Source organism: Oncorhynchus tshawytscha, linkage group LG04 (genome assembly GCF_018296145.1).
Source record: "Oncorhynchus tshawytscha isolate Ot180627B linkage group LG04, Otsh_v2.0, whole genome shotgun sequence".
Taxonomy (NCBI): domain Eukaryota; kingdom Metazoa; phylum Chordata; class Actinopteri; order Salmoniformes; family Salmonidae; genus Oncorhynchus; species Oncorhynchus tshawytscha.
The window spans coordinates 47,786,719-47,804,983 of NC_056432.1; positions in this window are offsets into that span (position 1 = coordinate 47,786,719).

Genomic DNA, 18,265 nt, shown 5'->3' on the forward strand with positions numbered 1-18,265 from the left:
TGTGGTTTTAAGACGGTCAAAATTGAAATGATCAATCAAATTCGATACATCAATCGCAATGCTTAATTTTGCTATTTCGTTTCCTCATTTGCTTTATCGTTTTAGACCCATATTGTTTGTCAATCAAACACTGTTTGCGCGGTTTCGGTAGCTGAGGTAGAAGAGAGGTTGCATGTGCCAAAGATTATGGATATACTGACAAGATATGTCTCTTCACAATGGGAGTCGTTATCCACAAAGCAGCGTGGCGGGCTGTCTAGCACCCGCCTATTCTTTCTTTGGATTGGTGGATAGGATACATCAATATTGTATACTTTTTAAAAATATATTCGATGACACTTGTTGACATCAACCGCCTGTATGAATATCTATAGCCATCTCGAGACAACTCTGATGTAGCTACTGTTTTTTTCTCAAAGTTGCTGGGATGTCACGTGTCCTACTTATAACAATAATCTCTTATATCTCACAATAACTTAAGCATTACAAAACGTTTATTCAATCAAATAAACCTCATGTAACAAATAAGCCATTCATTTTTGTAAAACAAATTCTACACTCTAATTGACATCCTACAAAAACTCCTCGCTTGGTGGGCGAATCAATGAAAAAAAGCCACCTACTTGAAAGAGACAGATTGACCTTAGGACCCTAGGACCGTGAGATGGCAGAAGGAGAAGTGTAATTTGAGGCTGAAAGCACGTCGAGTACAGTTAGCGAGAAAGATGAGTGGAGAACAGTCCAAGAATTGAACAAAAAGGGCTAAAATAGTTGTGGGAAATGAGTCTGATGAATCGGTCCTTGTCGGAGTACGTTTTTTTGGATAAAGATGTTAATTTGGGAAACCCTTTTGAATTCACAACGATGGTAAAAAAAAGGCGATGGAAAAAGTGGAAGCAGTCAAAATAACCATGAGTGGTATGGTGTTGATATCATGTGTACATAAAAGAGCAATATGAGCGTGCATTGTGGCTCGTGAAAATATCGACGCAGAAAGTGAACAGCATTGATTTTCGGAGCAGGACACTTGAAAGTTGTTTTTTCTGGCGTCCCGTTGGACATTGGCAATCAATATCTTCAGCAAAACAATCCCAGGCGTAGTTAATGCACATTGCTTGAAGCATATGCAAAATTGAAAAAGGAGCAAAGTTTATCTGTATTTGTAACGCTCGTCCTCTTCTTCTGATGAGGAGTAAGAGAGATCGGACCAATTTGCAGCGTGGTAAGTGTCCATTTTAATATGTCAAACTGAACACTACAAAATACAAAATAACAAAGTGAAACAAACGAAACAGTCCCGTGTGGTACAAACACTAACACGGAAAATAATCACCCACAACTCAAAAGTGAAACCAGGCTACCTAAGTATGGTTCTCAATCAGGGACAACGATTGACAGCTGCCTCTGATTGAGAATCATACCAGGCCAAACACAGAAATCCCAAAATCATAGAAAAAGGAACATAGACAACCCACCCAACTCACGCCCTGACCATACTAAACAAAGACATAACAAAAGAACTAAAGTCAGAACATGACAGTATTATTGATGTTTGATGAGTATTTACCACCTATGTAAAGTTGGGATATATAAGATATGCCATAAGAGCCTTCGTGCAAAACCCAACGCAATGAAAGAAGTGTAAAACTTTTCGCCATGTATCAAGTGTTTGCAGACAGAAGGAATATGTTATTAGAGAGTCTGTGAATGTAAAATGTTGCAACTGTTGTGGGGATCATATTTCCGAATTCCCTGGGTGCCTTGTTAGGGTGAAAGAGGTTGAGGTGTCAAGAATCAGGGCTGTACAGCAAATTTCATATGTGGAGGCGGTGAATAGCATTGAAGGGGCAAGAGGCCACAGTTCTGAAGACGATATGGCGGTAGATGCACAACAACCAGTTGCAAATGTTATACTTCGATCAAGGGATCTAGATACACTTATTGTGAAAAAGGTGGATTTGTAGCATTTATAGCCAGAGTTATTAATTGTACTGCACAAGTGTCCAAGAGGTCCAAGAAGCTGGACATCATTATATCTGCAGCTGAGAAGTATGGGCCTCCAAGACTTGACGGCAGAAGCACTGCAAGGACTACTGTTCCCAGGAAATGGCCGGCCATCACAGGATCCTTGAGCCTGTGTAGGAACCTGATTAAAAGAGAAAAGTAGGCTGATTACGTTTAATTAAGGGCTTGTCAGTAAGCATTTCACAGTAAGATTGTATTTGGCACATGTGACAAGTACAATTTGATTTGATTTGATTTAACTCTACAACGTGTCGAAAGCATCCAACAGGGATGCTGGCCCATGTTGACTCCAATGCTTCCCACAGTTGTGTCAAGTTGGCTGGATGTCCTTTGGGTGGTGGACCATTTTTGATACACATGTGAAACGGTTGAGTGTGAAAAATCCAGCAGCGTTGCCGTTCTTGACACAAAACGGTGCGCCTGGCACCAACTACCATAACCCGTTCAAATGCACTTAAATAATTTGTCTTGCCCATTCACCCTCTGAATGGCACACATACACATTTCAAGTCTCAATTGTCTCAAGGCTTAGAAATTCTTCTTTAACCTGTCTCCTCCCCTTCATCTACTGTCACGACTTCCGCCAAAGTCGGTTCCTCTCCTTGCTCGGGCGGCGTTCGGCAGTCGACGGTTTTCTAGCCATCGCCGATCCACTTTTAATTTCCCATTTGTTTTGTCTTGTTTTCCTGCACACCTGGTTTACATCTCCTAGTAATTATCATGTGTATTTAACCCTCTGTTCCCTCCATGTCTGTGTGGGGTATTGTTTATTGTCGAGGTTGGCACGCTTCCGGCTGGTCTGTGCCGGGTTTTGCTTTATACCCGTGCTTTGTGGCAGCCGGTACTTTGTGCTTGTTTTTTTGTACTTTTGCTGCCTCACTTGTTCTTTGGGCATTTTGTATTGTGACGCGGTTGCGTTCTGTATTATGATTGCCGAAGTAAAGTGCTTTGTCCATTCATCTCTGCTCTCCTGCACCTGACTTCCATGCACCAGCTACACCCACCTCATGACATCTACACTGATTTAAGTGGATTTAACAAGTGACATCAATAAGGGATCATAGTTTTCACCTATGTTAGGTTCTACATTACAAAGTAAAAAATGACGGACAACTATAAAACTCAAACCAAGTTTATTCATCCAGTGGGTCAGACAGCTGAACAGACAAAGACATGTTCCCACCAGCACAAATACAGTATATATACTCCAATTTAGGGGAACTCCTCCTTACATCATCATTGCTAGGCAGGAAGTTAAGTGATATGGGTAATAAACTGTTCCTTCGATTGCCTTTCCTTTACTCAGTACATTACAAGCCCCTGGCTCATATCCAACCTTAATTGACTACACCATATACATTCGTCCTACAGATAACCATTAACTTCTGGTGTAGCAACCAGACTGTGGCCCTTCCTTTCCATAGGATACCTGATGATGAACAATATTTCAAGTTTAGAAGTGAGAACCCATCACCTGGTTTCACCAGGTCAGTCTACTGTATCTCATGGAAAGAGCAAGGCCGAGATTCACAAAACTGCAATTTGTCTTCGTAACTGCCATTTTTTCCTTAACTGTAGACATATGAAGAAAGTTAAGCAAAGTTGCTGTTCCTCAAAAAGGTTATTGGAAATGTTATTGTGCTATTTCTTATGTTTCTCCTTAAGCAAAAAGTTAAGACGAAATTCGATTCTTGAAAATAAAGTTATTGGATTTGTTCTTAATTCCAAGATGGCTAAACCCTTGTCCTAAACTCTGGGCAGTGAGAGAATAAGATCATGAAAGCAATAGAACATGTTTAATTCACTCATTGATTATTTTAAACCATTAAAATCACTAAGATACTGCTGAGGAATTGCACTTAAGAACTATCTTATTAACTTTTTTTGAAGCTTAAGTTTTTCCATAAAAAGTGTTTTGTGAATTTGGGCCCAGGTGTTCATAATGTTTTGTACACTGTGGATATGTAAACGATACGCTTTACTTTTGGTATACACTATAGAATTTGTTTTACTAGTTATCAGTTTTGAGATAATTAATTGTCATATTTAGTATGTATTTTAACAAATGACAAGAAAATCATATCAAAACTTTTGTGAATAATGCATTGAGAAAAGCAGATACTTAGATGTAATATGTATGCAAATTGTATGAATGATTTGGTGCAGTGAACAAGTGACTTTGTGAATATGTTTGTTGTTTTCAGTCAATTGAAAATATACTTGTTTTTGAAACATGTCCCATTTCGATGATCTGTTGATTTATGTGCTAATAGTTGTGAAGATTTACCACATAATTGCACCAGTGATTGAAGAAAACTGTAATAAAACACCCTGGGAGACCAGGAGCAGGCTTTTGTATGTTACTCAATCCCACTGACATCCTACTACAATATAACTTCTCTATTTGCCTAAATGAATCAGTTTACAGTGTATGGTAACACTCATTTTGATAGTCTGTAGAGCGTTGACAGATGGACAGTAACATTTCAACTAACTGCTAGCCCTTACCCTATCCTTAACCCTTACCATAATCCTTATTCTAAACCTAACTCTAACCATAACAAACAGTTGCTTGTCAACACATAGTTTATTATTAGTATGACTATCTGTAGAGCATCTACCGATGGAAAATCCAGACTAAATAAATGTGACCCAGTGTATTGATTAAAATGATTTAATGAATCAAATACACACTTAACCAGTTCCAGCAGTGCATTGTAAAATACACCATAACTTTCAATTGTGTCTCGTTCCATTGTGCCACATGATTTCTCCATACAGCCGAATGGCTTGCTCCGTTTCAAGCATGGTTTCAAGCCATTCGGCTAATAGCTTTTAATAAAAATATAAAGTGAAATATAACCCCTACCCCTAACTTGAGTATACTGTGGGTAGCCATTTACAGTGTGAAATGCTCAGTCTGAAGCCATTCAGCTATGAGTTTCAGAGCCCTATCATAATAATAAAGGTTTGATTTACAACCTCTGGGGTATAACGTGTTGGGCAAAGTGGTATAGGACCGGCTGACCCATATGATGTGGACCATTGTCATGCTATTTGATATACTGTATAAGCTTCAGTAAAAATAACACCATGGTTGCAATAAGACTTTAAAAAGCGAGTTTATAAATGTGTAGAATGTGTGTGTTTTGGGTCCACGCCGGTAAGTTAACCAACCTTATGTAAATTAGACACAAGGATTTTCTTCTGAATAACTGGTCAGGGCACAAACCTTTCCATTCTGCTTCAGGCAACTTTGATGTAAGGCTTGTATTGACAACTTCTCTCCGTCACGCCCAACCAGTGCAGTTCAGCGTTGCTTATCCTATGTTCACTAGATCTATCAATGTAATTACACCCAACAATGTTTAAAAACATTTATTAAAAAACAATTCATCATGGAAAAGTAATAATGGAGTTCATTGCGACTGCAAGGATGCCTGTTGTATGACTGAAAAAAAAATACAGACAATTACAAAGTGATAAATTGTAAAGTGATAAAGTATGTTCTTCATAAAAGACAAAACAGGTTGACTTGTTGGCTACATTTACAGTACATTTTGAACAAATAACAAACAGATGTGTTTTTAATTTAGTGTCTGCACTTGAAACACCTCATCCATTACGTAGTGTGGTAAATGAGCTCACACAAATTTACCCAATTTCTAATTCTGAAATGACTATTTTCAAAATCAGCAGACACATTGGCCCAAAAGACAACAAGTGGTGGATGGCCATTTATAGCAAAGCCCACCGTTGCCTTTAATGAGAGCAATGGCCACAATGGGTATCTGTTCAAAGGGAATGTCCTGTACATGTGTATGTTGTTTATCTCGAAGACCAAGACATTACAATTCTCCATTGAAACATTGTAGAAAGCATTGCATCTTACTTCTTGTGAACTTGATGCCACGGCCTGCCTCCGAAATGGTAGATAGTTGGTCCATGCCATAGTGGGAGGGCTTTTTTTTAAACTCTATCCGACCTGGCATGCCCTTTACCTTAATGACCACCTTCTTGGCAGCCACAGCCATGTATGGAACTCTGCCAAGTCCACCTGCATCATCTAAACAGAATTAAGGCTTTAGTGAAGGAAGATCAAGTGTACACATTATTTCAAGCTTCTACAAGTGATCCAGAATCAAGAAATCTGCTTATTTGAATATCAACAATGTAAACCAACAAGGCACAGTTACCACACATGTTTTTATAAATCAAATGTCAACCCTTGTATCCAGAACTCTGCCTGACTTTTAGAGGTTACATTTTTTAAGCTTGCTTAAAAGCGGAGCAGGACCGTTATTTAATTGTTGAATCACATACAGTACATTTTAATAGTTACTTAAAATAAAAACATACATACTAGAATTCTGGTTGAATAAGGCTTGTACTCCTTGCATCCTAGCCTTGTCAAACCCCTTTGACTGTGAAGCTGCAGGTTTGCCTAGGTGTAGCAATAAAAGAGGCACAGTACTATATGAGTGTATTTAAAGGCATTATAGATGTACAGATGTAGGATCTTAATTTGAGTCAGTTTGCTACAGCAGGAAAATAATCGTGCAGTAACAGGAAATGTGAATTATAATGAATTGACACATTTTTACGCAAAGGAAAATCAAGTCTGATTGGTTTTTAAAAAATGTGTAGAGAAAACTGACCCTCAATAAATTCCTTTGCCCTCCCAGATGTGGTTGCGCTGACTGGTATGGGGTCATCGGGGTTGTGGACAAGGATTGCTGTTTCGACTCCCATACAATCCAACTCGATAACCTCGCAAAACATTATGTAGAAGACAAAATTAATAAATTATATGAAATGTAAAAACACAATACCTAAAAATCCTAATAGGAAAATAGTTGGTGAAAAGACTGAAATCCTTCCATAAGGAAAATGCCTGTCTGTAACATCTGCTTCCAACACACCCTCAAACACGTAGATCCCCTGAACGCAGCTCACTTTCTAGCCCACTTTCCAGCTCACGCTCTCAAACACCTAGATCCCCTGAATGCAGCTCACTCTCCAGATCCCAATCACCTGTGTCATTATCACACTATTTAGTTCAGTTCTTTAGATGTATGATGTTTTTGCATGCCTCACTAATGACTCATTTGACCTATTCCCTGCCTGTACTTTAGCCTATCGGATTTCCTGTTATCTACCTATTACCTGACCTCCCGGACGATGTTACTCGCCTTTCCCTGCCTGTATTTTTGCCCTTTTGGACCCCCTGTGTATGACCTTCTGCCTGCTCCTGGACCCAGCTACCTGCCTCCTCCTGTGGTCCATTGCAATAAATACCTGCTGCGCCCTGCGCTTGAAACCAGCTCTCTATTGCCCCTTGTGTTCATTACACTCTTCTCTATCTTAAATATGTTTCTCAAATCTTTTTATTTACCCTGGTAGGCTAGTTAAGAACAAGTTCTCATTTACACCTGCAAACTGGCCAAGATAAAACAAAACAGTGCGACAAACAGAGTTACACATGGGATAAACAAACATACAGTCAATAACACAATAGAGAAAAAGTCTATACAGCATGTGCAAATGAGGTAAGATAAGGGAGGTAGGCAATAAATAGGCCAAAGTGGTGAAATAATTACAATTTAGCAATTAAACACTGGAGTGATAGATGTGCAAAAGATGAGATAATGGGGTGCAAAGGAGCGAAACAAATATTTATAAATAATATGGTGATGAGGTAGTTGGATGGGCTATATACAGGTGCAGTGATCTGTGAGCTGCTCTGACAGCTGGTGCTTAAAGTTAGTGAGGGAGTGAGGGAGATATGGGTCACCAGCTTCAGTGATTTTTGCAATTCGTTCCAGTCATTGGCAGCAGAGAACTGGAAGGAAAAGCGGTCAAAGGAGGAATTGGCTTAACAGCGACCAGTGAAATATACCTGCTGGAGCGCAGGGTGGGTGCAGCTATGGTGACCAGTGAGCTGAGATAAGGCGGGGCTTTACCTAGCAAAGACTTAGATGACCTGGAGCCAGTGGGTTTGGCGACGAATATGAAGCGCGGGCCAGCCAACGAGCGCATACAGGTCGCAGTGGTGGGTAGTACATGAGGCTTAGGTGACAAAACGGATGGCACTGTGATAGACTGCATCCAATTTGCTGAGTAGAGTGTATGAGGCTATTTTGTAAATGACATCGCCGAAGTCAAGGATCGGCAGTTTGAGGGTATGTTTGGCAGCATGAGTGAAGGATGCTTTGTTGCGAAATAGGAAGCCGATTCTAGATTTAATGTTGGATTGGAGATGCTTAATGTGAGTTTACAGTCTAACCAGACACCTAGGTATTTGTAGTTGTCCACATATTCTAAGTCAGAACCGCCCAGAGTAGTGATGTTGGACAGGCGGGCAGGTGCAGACAGCGATCGGTTGAAGAGCATGCATTTAGTTTTACTTTCATTTAAGAGCAGTTATAGGCCACGGAGGAGAGTTGTATGGCATTGAAGCTCGTCTGAAGGTTAGTTAACAGTGTCCAAAGAAGGGCCAAAAGTATACAGAATGGTGTCGTCTGCGTAGAGGTGGATTAGAGAATCACCAGCAGCAAGAGCAGCATTATTGATGTATACAGAGAAGAGATTTCACTCCAACTATAAAAATGTCAACATTTCATGACTCGCTATTGTGTCCCTATATATTACCACCATTGATTTCAACCGTCTTAAAGAATATTTGACTTTTAATGCCTTCAGGTTCCCCTTCAACTCCTGAACTCCTGCTTGAGGCAGGTGGTAATGCCTGCCATTTGACCTGTGTACCTGCCATAACTCCTGACATAAAACAATTTCACTGACATTGTCATGTTTTCTGTTGTATCTATAAATTCTATCAAAGCAATACACCAAATGTACTTGTTGAAACAATGTAAGTCAGTAGACTTTAGCATTTTTTTTGTTAGACCCATAAATTTCTGAAGAGAAAGCCCTCTGACAATGAATCTAAAAATAACAATAATTAACCTACATCAAAGACACACCAATTGAGAAATGTATACGGTCCACAATACTTGAATGCTTGCCTGCTCTTGTAATTGCAAACAGGCAAACAGCAGTCTTAAGGCACTGCATCACAGTGCTAGAGGTGTCACTACAGACCTGGGTTCGATCCCAGGCTGTATCACAACCAGCCATGATCAGGAGTCCCATAGGGCGGCGCAAAATTGGCCCAGCTTCATCCAGGTTAGGGGAGGGTTTGGCCGGGGGGGGGGCCCTTTACTTGGCTCATCGCGATCTACCCACGGACCATCCCACATTCTCAAATTCAAATATTGTTTAATTATACAAACTTTTGATGTCCAAGGGTGTCTCTGTGTTCCACAGTTCACATTCCAATCTCGAACACTACAGAGCATAGGGGCAGCATATTTTATGACTGACCCATAAAACAGCCAATTTCCCGCTCTCCCCCTCTACAAGAGAGAGCACGCTGTAGAGTGGACCCACTGTAACCTGATCCTTCAGATCACCACAGGAGTGTAATGACAATAGGAAGCCATCATTTTACTCCTGAAAGACATGAGATCCATGTCACAGCTTATCAGTTCTACCTGCTAGGACAAAGCCATTCTGACTATTTCCTACATTATGCTATCAGACCCTGGTAAAGATACATTTAACGTCTACATGACATTACACTGAATGCGAGCTGTTGTACTTCCGGCGCCGACAGAGATGGCCGCCTCGCTTCGCGTTCCTAGGAAACTATGCAGTTTTTTGTTTTTTTACGTGTTATTTCTTACACTAGTACCCCAGGTCATCTTAGGTTTCTTTACATACAGCCGAGAAGAACTACTGAATATAAGATCAGCGTCAACTCACCATCAGTTCGACCAAGAATATGTTTTTCGCGATGCGGATCCTGTGTTCTGCCTTACAACCAGTGTAACCGAGTGGATCACATGCAGCGACCAAAAAAAAAAACGACTCAGAAAAAGAGGGAAACGAAGCGGTCTTCTGGTCAGACTCCGGAGACGGGCACATCGTGCACCACTCCCTAGCATTCTTCTTGCCAATGTCCAGTCTCTTGACAACAAGGTTGATGAAATCCGAGCAAGGGTAGCATTCCAGAGGGACATCAGAGACTGTAACGTTCTTTGCTTCACGGAAACATGGCTAACTGGAGAGACGCAATCCGAAGCGGTGCAGCCAACGGGTTTCTCCACGCATCGCGCCGACAGAAACAAACATCTTTCTGGTAAGAAGACGGGCGGGGGCGTATGTCTTATGGCCAACGTGACATGGTGTGATGAAAGAAACATACAGGAACTCAAATCCTTCTGTTCACCTGATTTAGAATTCCTCACAATCAAATGTAGACCGCATTATCTACCAAGAGAATTCTCTTCGATTATAATCACAGCCGTATATATCCCCCCAAGCAGACACATCGATGGCTCTGAACGAACTTTATTTAACTCTCTGCAAACTGGAAACGATTTATCCGGAGGCTGCATTCATTGTAGCTGGGGATTTTAACAAGGCTAATCTGAAAACAAGACTCCCTAAATTTTATCAGCATATCGATTGCGCAACCAGGGGTGGAAAGACCCTGGATCATTGTTACTCTAACTTCCGCGACGCATATAAGGCCCTGCCCCGCCCCCTTTCGGAAAAGCTGACCACGACTCCATTTTGTTGATCCCTGCCTACAGACAGAAACTAAAACAAGAAGCTCCCACGCTGAGGTCTGTCCAACGCTGGTCCGACCAAGCTGACTCCACACTCCAAGACTGCTTCCATCACGTGGACTGGGAGATGTTTCGTATTGCGTCAGACAACAACATTGACGAATACGCTGATACGGTGTGCGAGTTCATTAGAACGTGCGTTGAAGATGTCGTTCCCATAGCAACGATTAAAACATTCCCTAACCAGAAACCGTGGATTGATGGCAGCATTCGTGTGAAACTAAAGGCACGAACCACTGCTTTTAATCAGGGCAAGGTGTCTGGTAACATGACTGAATACAAACAGTGCAGCTATTCCCTCCGCAAGGCTATCAAACAAGCTAAGCGCCAGTACAGAGACAAAGTAGAATCTCAATTCAACGGCTCAGACACAAGAGGTATGTGGCAGGGTCTACAGTCAATCACGGACTACAGGAAGAAACCCAGCCCAGTCACGGACCAGGATGTCTTGCTCCCAGGCAGACTAAATAACTTTTTTGCCCGCTTTGAGGACAATACAGTGCCACTGACACGGCCTGCAACGGAAACATGCGGTCTCTCCTTCACTGCAGCCGAAGTGAGTAAGACATTTAAACGTGTTAACCCTCGCAAGGCTGCAGGCCCAGACGGCATCCCCAGCCGCGCCCTCAGAGCATGCGCAGACCAGCTGGCCGGTGTGTTTACGGACATATTCAATCAATCCCTATACCAGTCTGCTGTTCCCACATGCTTCAAGAGGGCCACCATTGTTCCTGTTCCCAAGAAAGCTAAGGTAACTGAGCTAAACGACTACCGCCCGTAGCACTCACATCCGTCATCATGAAGTGCTTTGAGAGACTAGTCAAGGACCATATCACCTCCACCCTACCTGACACCCTTGACCCACTCCAATTTGCTTACCGCCCAAATAGGTCCACAGACGATGCAATCTCAACCACACTGCACACTGCCCTAACCCATCTGGACAAGAGGAATACCTATGTGAGAATGCTGTTCATCGACTACAGCTCGGCATTCAACACCATAGTACCCTCCAAGCTCGTCATCAAGCTCGAGACCCTGGGTCTCGACCCCGCCCTGTGCAACTGGGTACTGGACTTCCTGACGGGCCGCCCCAGGTGGTGAGGGTAGGCAACAACATCTCCTCCCCGCTGATCCTCAACACTGGGGCCCCACAAGGGTGCGTTCTGAGCCCTCTCCTGTACTCCCTGTTCACCCACGACTGCGTGGCCACGCACGCCTCCAACTCAATCATCAAGTTTGCGGACGACACAACAGTGGTAGGCTTGATTACCAACAACGACGAGACGGCCTACAGGGAGGAGGTGAGGGCCCTCGGAGTGTGGTGTCAGGAAAATAACCTCACACTCAACGTCAACAAAACTAAGGAGATGATTGTGGACTTCAGGAAACAGCAGAGGGAACACCCCCATCCACATCGATGGAACAGTAGTGGAGAGGGTAGCAAGTTTTAAGTTCCTCGGCATACACATCACAGACAAACTGAATTGGTCCACTCACACAGACAGCATCGTGAGGAAGGCGCAGCAGCGCCTCTTCAACCTCAGGAGGCTGAAGAAATTCGGCTTGTCACCAAAAGCACTCACAAACTTCTACAGATGCACAATCGAGAGCATCCTGGCGGGCTGTATCACCGCCTGGTATGGCAACTGCACCGCCCTCAACCGTAAGGCTCTCCAGAGGGTAGTGAGGTCTGCACAACGCATCACCGGGGGCAAACTACCTGCCCTCCAGGACACCTACACCACCCGATGCTACAGGAAGGCCATAAAGATCATCAAGGACATCAACCACCCGAGCCACTGCCTGTTCACCCCGCTGCCATCCAGAAGGCGAGGTCAGTACAGGTGCATCAAAGCTGGGACCGAGAGACTGAAAAACAGCTTCTATCTCAAGGCCATCAGACTGTTAAACAGCCACCACTAACATTGAGTGGCTACTGCCAACACACTGTCAATGACACTGACTCTACTCCAGCCACTTTAATCATGGGAATTGATGGGAAATGATGTAAATATATCACTAGCCACTTTAAACAATGCTACCTTATATAATGTTACTTACCCTACATTGTTCATCTCATATGCATACGTTGATACTGTACTCTATATCATCGACTGCATCCTTATGTAATACATGTATCACTAGCCACTTTAACTATGCCACTTGGTTTACATACTTATCTCATATGTATATACTGTACTCGATATCATCTACTGTATCTTGCCTATGCTGCTCTGTACCATCACTCATTCATATATCCTTATGTACATATTCTTTATCCCCTTACACTGTGTATGACAGTAGTTTTTTTTGGAATTGTTAGTTAGATTACTTGCTCGTTATTACTACATTGTCGGAACTAGAAGCACAAGCATTTCGCTACACTCGCATTAACATCTGCTAACCATGTGTATGTGACAAATAAAATTTGATTTGATTTGATTTGATGATGTATTCAAATAAAAAATTGTACTGGTTGCATACAAATATTTAGCAGATGTTATTGCGAGTGTAGCAGAATGCTTGTGTTCCTAGCGCCTACGGTGCAGTAGTATCTAACAATTCACACAAATCAAAAAGTAAGAGTAGAATTATGAAATATATAAATATTAGGATGAGCAATGTCAGAGTAGCATTGACTTGAATATAGTATAATGAGTAAATACAGTACGTAATCATCATTAAAGTGACCAGTGATTTCATGTCTATGTACATAGGGCAGCAGCCTCTAAGGTCCAGGGTTGAGTAACCAGGTGGTCGACGACTAGTGAAAGTGAGTAAGTTCAGGGCAGGGTACTGGCTAGTGATGGCTATTTAACAGTCTGATGGCCTTGAGATAAATGCAATTCACACTGTGCCTTAATATGTTCTGCTAATAAATTCAAACTATAACCTTTGGAGAGATTTTGTCTGTCATGCTGTACCAAAAGCAATTCCCACCGACTGATTGTGTGGCAAAAAGGAGTCTTGCTGTGACCAGTGAAACAGACCAATCTAAAGACACTACACACAGATGAAATGGGAGACCACGACCAGTTTGTCACATCATTCCTTTTGATCTTTCCCGTGAGCAGTGGCAGTCTTTCTGAATTCATAAACTAGGATCTGGGTCGGTCATCAGTCAACGACCAATGCATGAGACTGCTCTCTACAGAAAAACAAAACTAAAGCTATAGAAGTGCAAATGAGCCATCGTGTGGCATTGTGCCCACAATAGCCTGGGACTTGGTTGGAGGCAGTACAGAGTTGAATTCAATAGGCACCAAACATAAGGAAAATGGACTGAAACTGCAAGGGACTACCTGAACTTGTCCTATAAGAAATGCTTGTTTTCAGTTTCATTGAAAAAGGGAATTCTGCTACTTACATAAGTTACAACAGATATACCTAACCCTCTTCCTGGAGATCTACCATCCTGTGGGTATTCAGTCCAACCCTAACCTAAAATACCTGATTCAGCTAATTGATGGTCATGTTCCAGGCACTGACCAAATTGCAGATAATGCATTGCATCAAGGAATAGTTGCATGCTACATCATCAACTGAGCTGTCAGGCATTAGATTGCTATACCGCTCTGCTATATCATATGGGTGGCATTCCTGCCTGACTACATTGCAGACGCCTGCCAGATCTTGCTAAGCTTGGATAGGTGTTTAATACATCAGCTAACCACATATGATATAGCAATGTAATGTCCGACAGTCGATGAATTGGGTCAACATTGGTTGATGCAATGCAATGTCTGCAATGTAATCAGGCAGGAACACCACCAGTATGTGGTTAGGTGATATGTTCAACACTAGCCTCGCATGGCTACTCTTCCAAATGTTGTCTTCGAAGTCTGGAGGAATCCAGTATAGGATTCTGGGTTTGAATGTGTAGGTTTTTGTGCAAAACGTTATCTAGCGCACCTAACTAACTGGTTGATAAATTGAATCATGTTAGCTACTACTGGGTTTGGAGTGAAAACCTACAGGATGGTAGCTCTACAGGAACATATTTGGTCAGCCCAGCAATAGTGTGTCGGGATTTATATAAATTAAATACAAGTAGAGGCCAATAAGTCATAAAATAATCAGAAACAATTATGCTAATCTGTTACATTAACTATCCTTTGTAATACACCCAGAAATTATGAAGCAATGAAGACCACATGGAACGCACCCGTGTAGACATGTGACATGTCTGCGGGCTAGCAACCGCAACCGAGCAATGAACGCACCTGTGTCGACCTGCAACGCGCCCGTGGGCTAGCAATGCGACTACGAGCTAGCAATGTCAGTAAAGCTAGCCAGCTGGGCCACGAGTTGGCGGAGTTTCTTTAGAAGTGACGTTTAAAACTGTTTTGATTAATTTAGGAACTGCAAATACAATACTCACGTCTTATTTATTCATTCCAATTTTGCTTCCTATGGTGGGCAACGGAGGTCTGGTTGTCGGCCATGCTGGACATGTGATCTCGCGTTATTGTGTCATTGTCAATATAGTACATCTATACCACGATATGAAACGTTGATTTGAACCTTTTGACCAACTGTGGTCAGGCGGCTACCCACTGTCTGATTCATATCGCTTGATTTCTGATAGTGTGGGAGAAAGATGTACATATAGGGAGGAACATAATACTGTAACATAAGAGAAAGATACACTTAGAGTGCATTTGCCATTCTGGTAAAATGTATTGTCTATTGTATAGGACAGGAGGCCAGAGTAAGGCCATGAGAGTATAGGACAGCTGAACATTAAAAACAGACCACACGAAGAGAAGGCGACACATAGGCGCCTAGGACAACTGGACACACAAGATAGAGGAGACACATAGTCTGCTGATCCTAGATAACACACATACATAAGAACGCATTAAGCTAAGTGCAGGGCCAAAGCAAGCCTATAGAATAGAGGAATGTATAGTATTTTTAGTATAGCTGGACACGCTAAAAACAGAGGAGACACATAGTCTGCTGATCCTAGATAACACACATACAAAAGAACGCATTAAGCTAAGTGCAGGGACAAAGCAAGCCTATAGAATAGAGGAATGTATATTATTTTTAGGACAAAGCAAGGGTCTTGCCACCATTATAATCTGACGAAAAGCAGATATGGGCGTTATTGGGCGTGAACAAGCAGGAAGCCTGAACTAAAAAGATAATGGTAGGCAGAAGAATTAGGGGAAGTATGCTTATCTGCATATGGGTTGGACCCATATGCTATATGTGTATAAATACAGGAGCCAGGGCTCTGGGAAGCGGTGTGTGTTCCGCGGACCACTCCGGCTTGCTTTACGTTGTATTAAAAGCCTATTTAATTTCACAAGTTCTTCCAAGTGTCATATTTGAACCGATTTTCTACGACAATAGTTGTAGATTATATCTACTGATTGCAATTGCATGGGGTGGATAGAACTATGGCTGCGTTTCAAATTCAAAAAAAGTAGACAGCACCTCGGCCCTAAACCCTCAGCCCTTGGGGGAATCTAAGCGGCCATATTTGTCGTCGGTCCAAAAGATTAGCCAAGCAAGGGAAGTTTGCAATGTAAGCCCCTCAGCCATAATTTTTTAGTGGAGTTTGCGAGTGTACACTTATGCTCACTTCAGGACCTGAAACGCCCATAATTCAATTCGCAATGTTTGTACGTCCTCTAAGAAAACTTTTGTTGGCGGCAGGGAAGTTAGGCGCAGGAGAACGAACTTGGTATAATCGGAGTCGTTTAATGAGTGCTGACCAAAAACCAAAATATACAAAAATAACAACGTGGGTACAAAACCCGTCGCACACCAACACATACTAGCACAATCACATACAATAAAACAATCTTAAAGTAAACACCACAAACTCATGCCGGGAAAAGAAAAAAGGCGAATCTAATCTACGCCCGTTCTGATAAAAACCTTAGGGCATCTAGCCTCGGGGGATGCCTTGCTTGACCACACCCTCCTTCCTTGCTCCTGCCCTGCCTCTTCCACCAAGCCTATTGTTTCTTATAGACAGAAAAAAAGCAGAGGCTCTGAGCTGTCCGATCAGGTCCATTGTCTACTGAGCGGCGTACATATGAGGAGAAACAGAGGGTTAAATACACAACATGTAATTGATGGGATTGGAACTAGGTGTGAAGGAAGACAAGACCAAACCAATGGAAAATGAAAAATTGATCAGTGACGGCTAGAAGATCGGTGAAGTCGACCGCCGAACACCACCCGAACAAGGAGAGGGACCGACTTCGGAGGAAGTCGTGACAGGATATCCCCAAAAATATAGTTAACTGACAAATTCCAAGAATCCTTAAATAATGTGAAGTCAACTTGGAAAATCATCAATCAACTGTTGAATAAGAAAAAGGCATCTACAACTAGTAGGCATCTACAACTATTTATGTTATTTCACGTGAATTCAATAACTTTTTTGTGAATGTGGGGTCCTCTCTGTCAAAGAAAATGTTGGAAACTGATGGAAATCCCTTGGACTACATTAATGGACATTTCCATTCTCTTCTTCAGTTTGATCCTCCTGTTGTAATAGAGGTGATGGAGGTAATTGCTAACTTAAAGAGCAGGTCATGATGAGATTGGTGCCTCTTTGGGGAAATCAGTGTTTTCCTCGATTACTGAGCCTTTAAAATACAGTACCAGTCAAAAGTTTGAGCATACCTACTCATTGCAGGGTTTTTCTTTATTTGTACTAATTTCAACATTGTAGGATAATAGTGAAGACATCACAACTATGAAATAACATATATGGAATCAAAATATATTTTATATTTGAGATTCTTCAAAGTAGCCAACCTTTGCCTTGATGACAACTTTGCACACTCTTGGCATTCTCTCAACCAGCTTCATGAGGTAGTCACCTGGAATACATTTCAATTAACAGGTGTGCCTTGTTAAAAAAATAATTTGTGGAATTTCTTTCCTTCTTAATGCATTTGAGCCAATCAGTTGTTTTGTGACATGGTAGGGGTGGTATACAGAAGCAAGAACAGCTTAAATAAGCAAAGAAAAACGACCATCCATCATTACTTTAAGACATGAAGGTCAGTCAATACGGATTTTGAAAGTTTCTTCAAGTGCAGTCGCAAAAAAGTGCTATGATGAAACTGGCTCTCATGAGGACCGCCACAGGAAAGGAAGACCCACAGTTACCTCTGCTGCAGAGGATAAGTTCATTAGAGTTAACTGCACCTCAAATTGCAGACCAAATAGAGTTCAAGTAACAGACACATCTTAACATCAACTGTTCAGAGGAGACTACGTGAATCAGGGCTTCATGGTCGAATTGCTGCAAAGAAACCACTACTAAAGGACACCAATAATAAGAGACTTGCTTGGGTCAAGAAACACAAGCAATGGACATTAGACTGGTGGAAATCTGTCCTTAGCTCTGATGAGTCCAAATGTGAGATTTTTGGTTCCAACCACTGTGTCTTTGTGAGACGCAGAGTAGGTAAATGGATGATCTCCGCATGTGTGGTTCCCACCGTGAAGCATGGAGGAGGAGGTGTGATGGTGCTTTGCTGGTGACACTGTCAGGGATTTATTTAGAA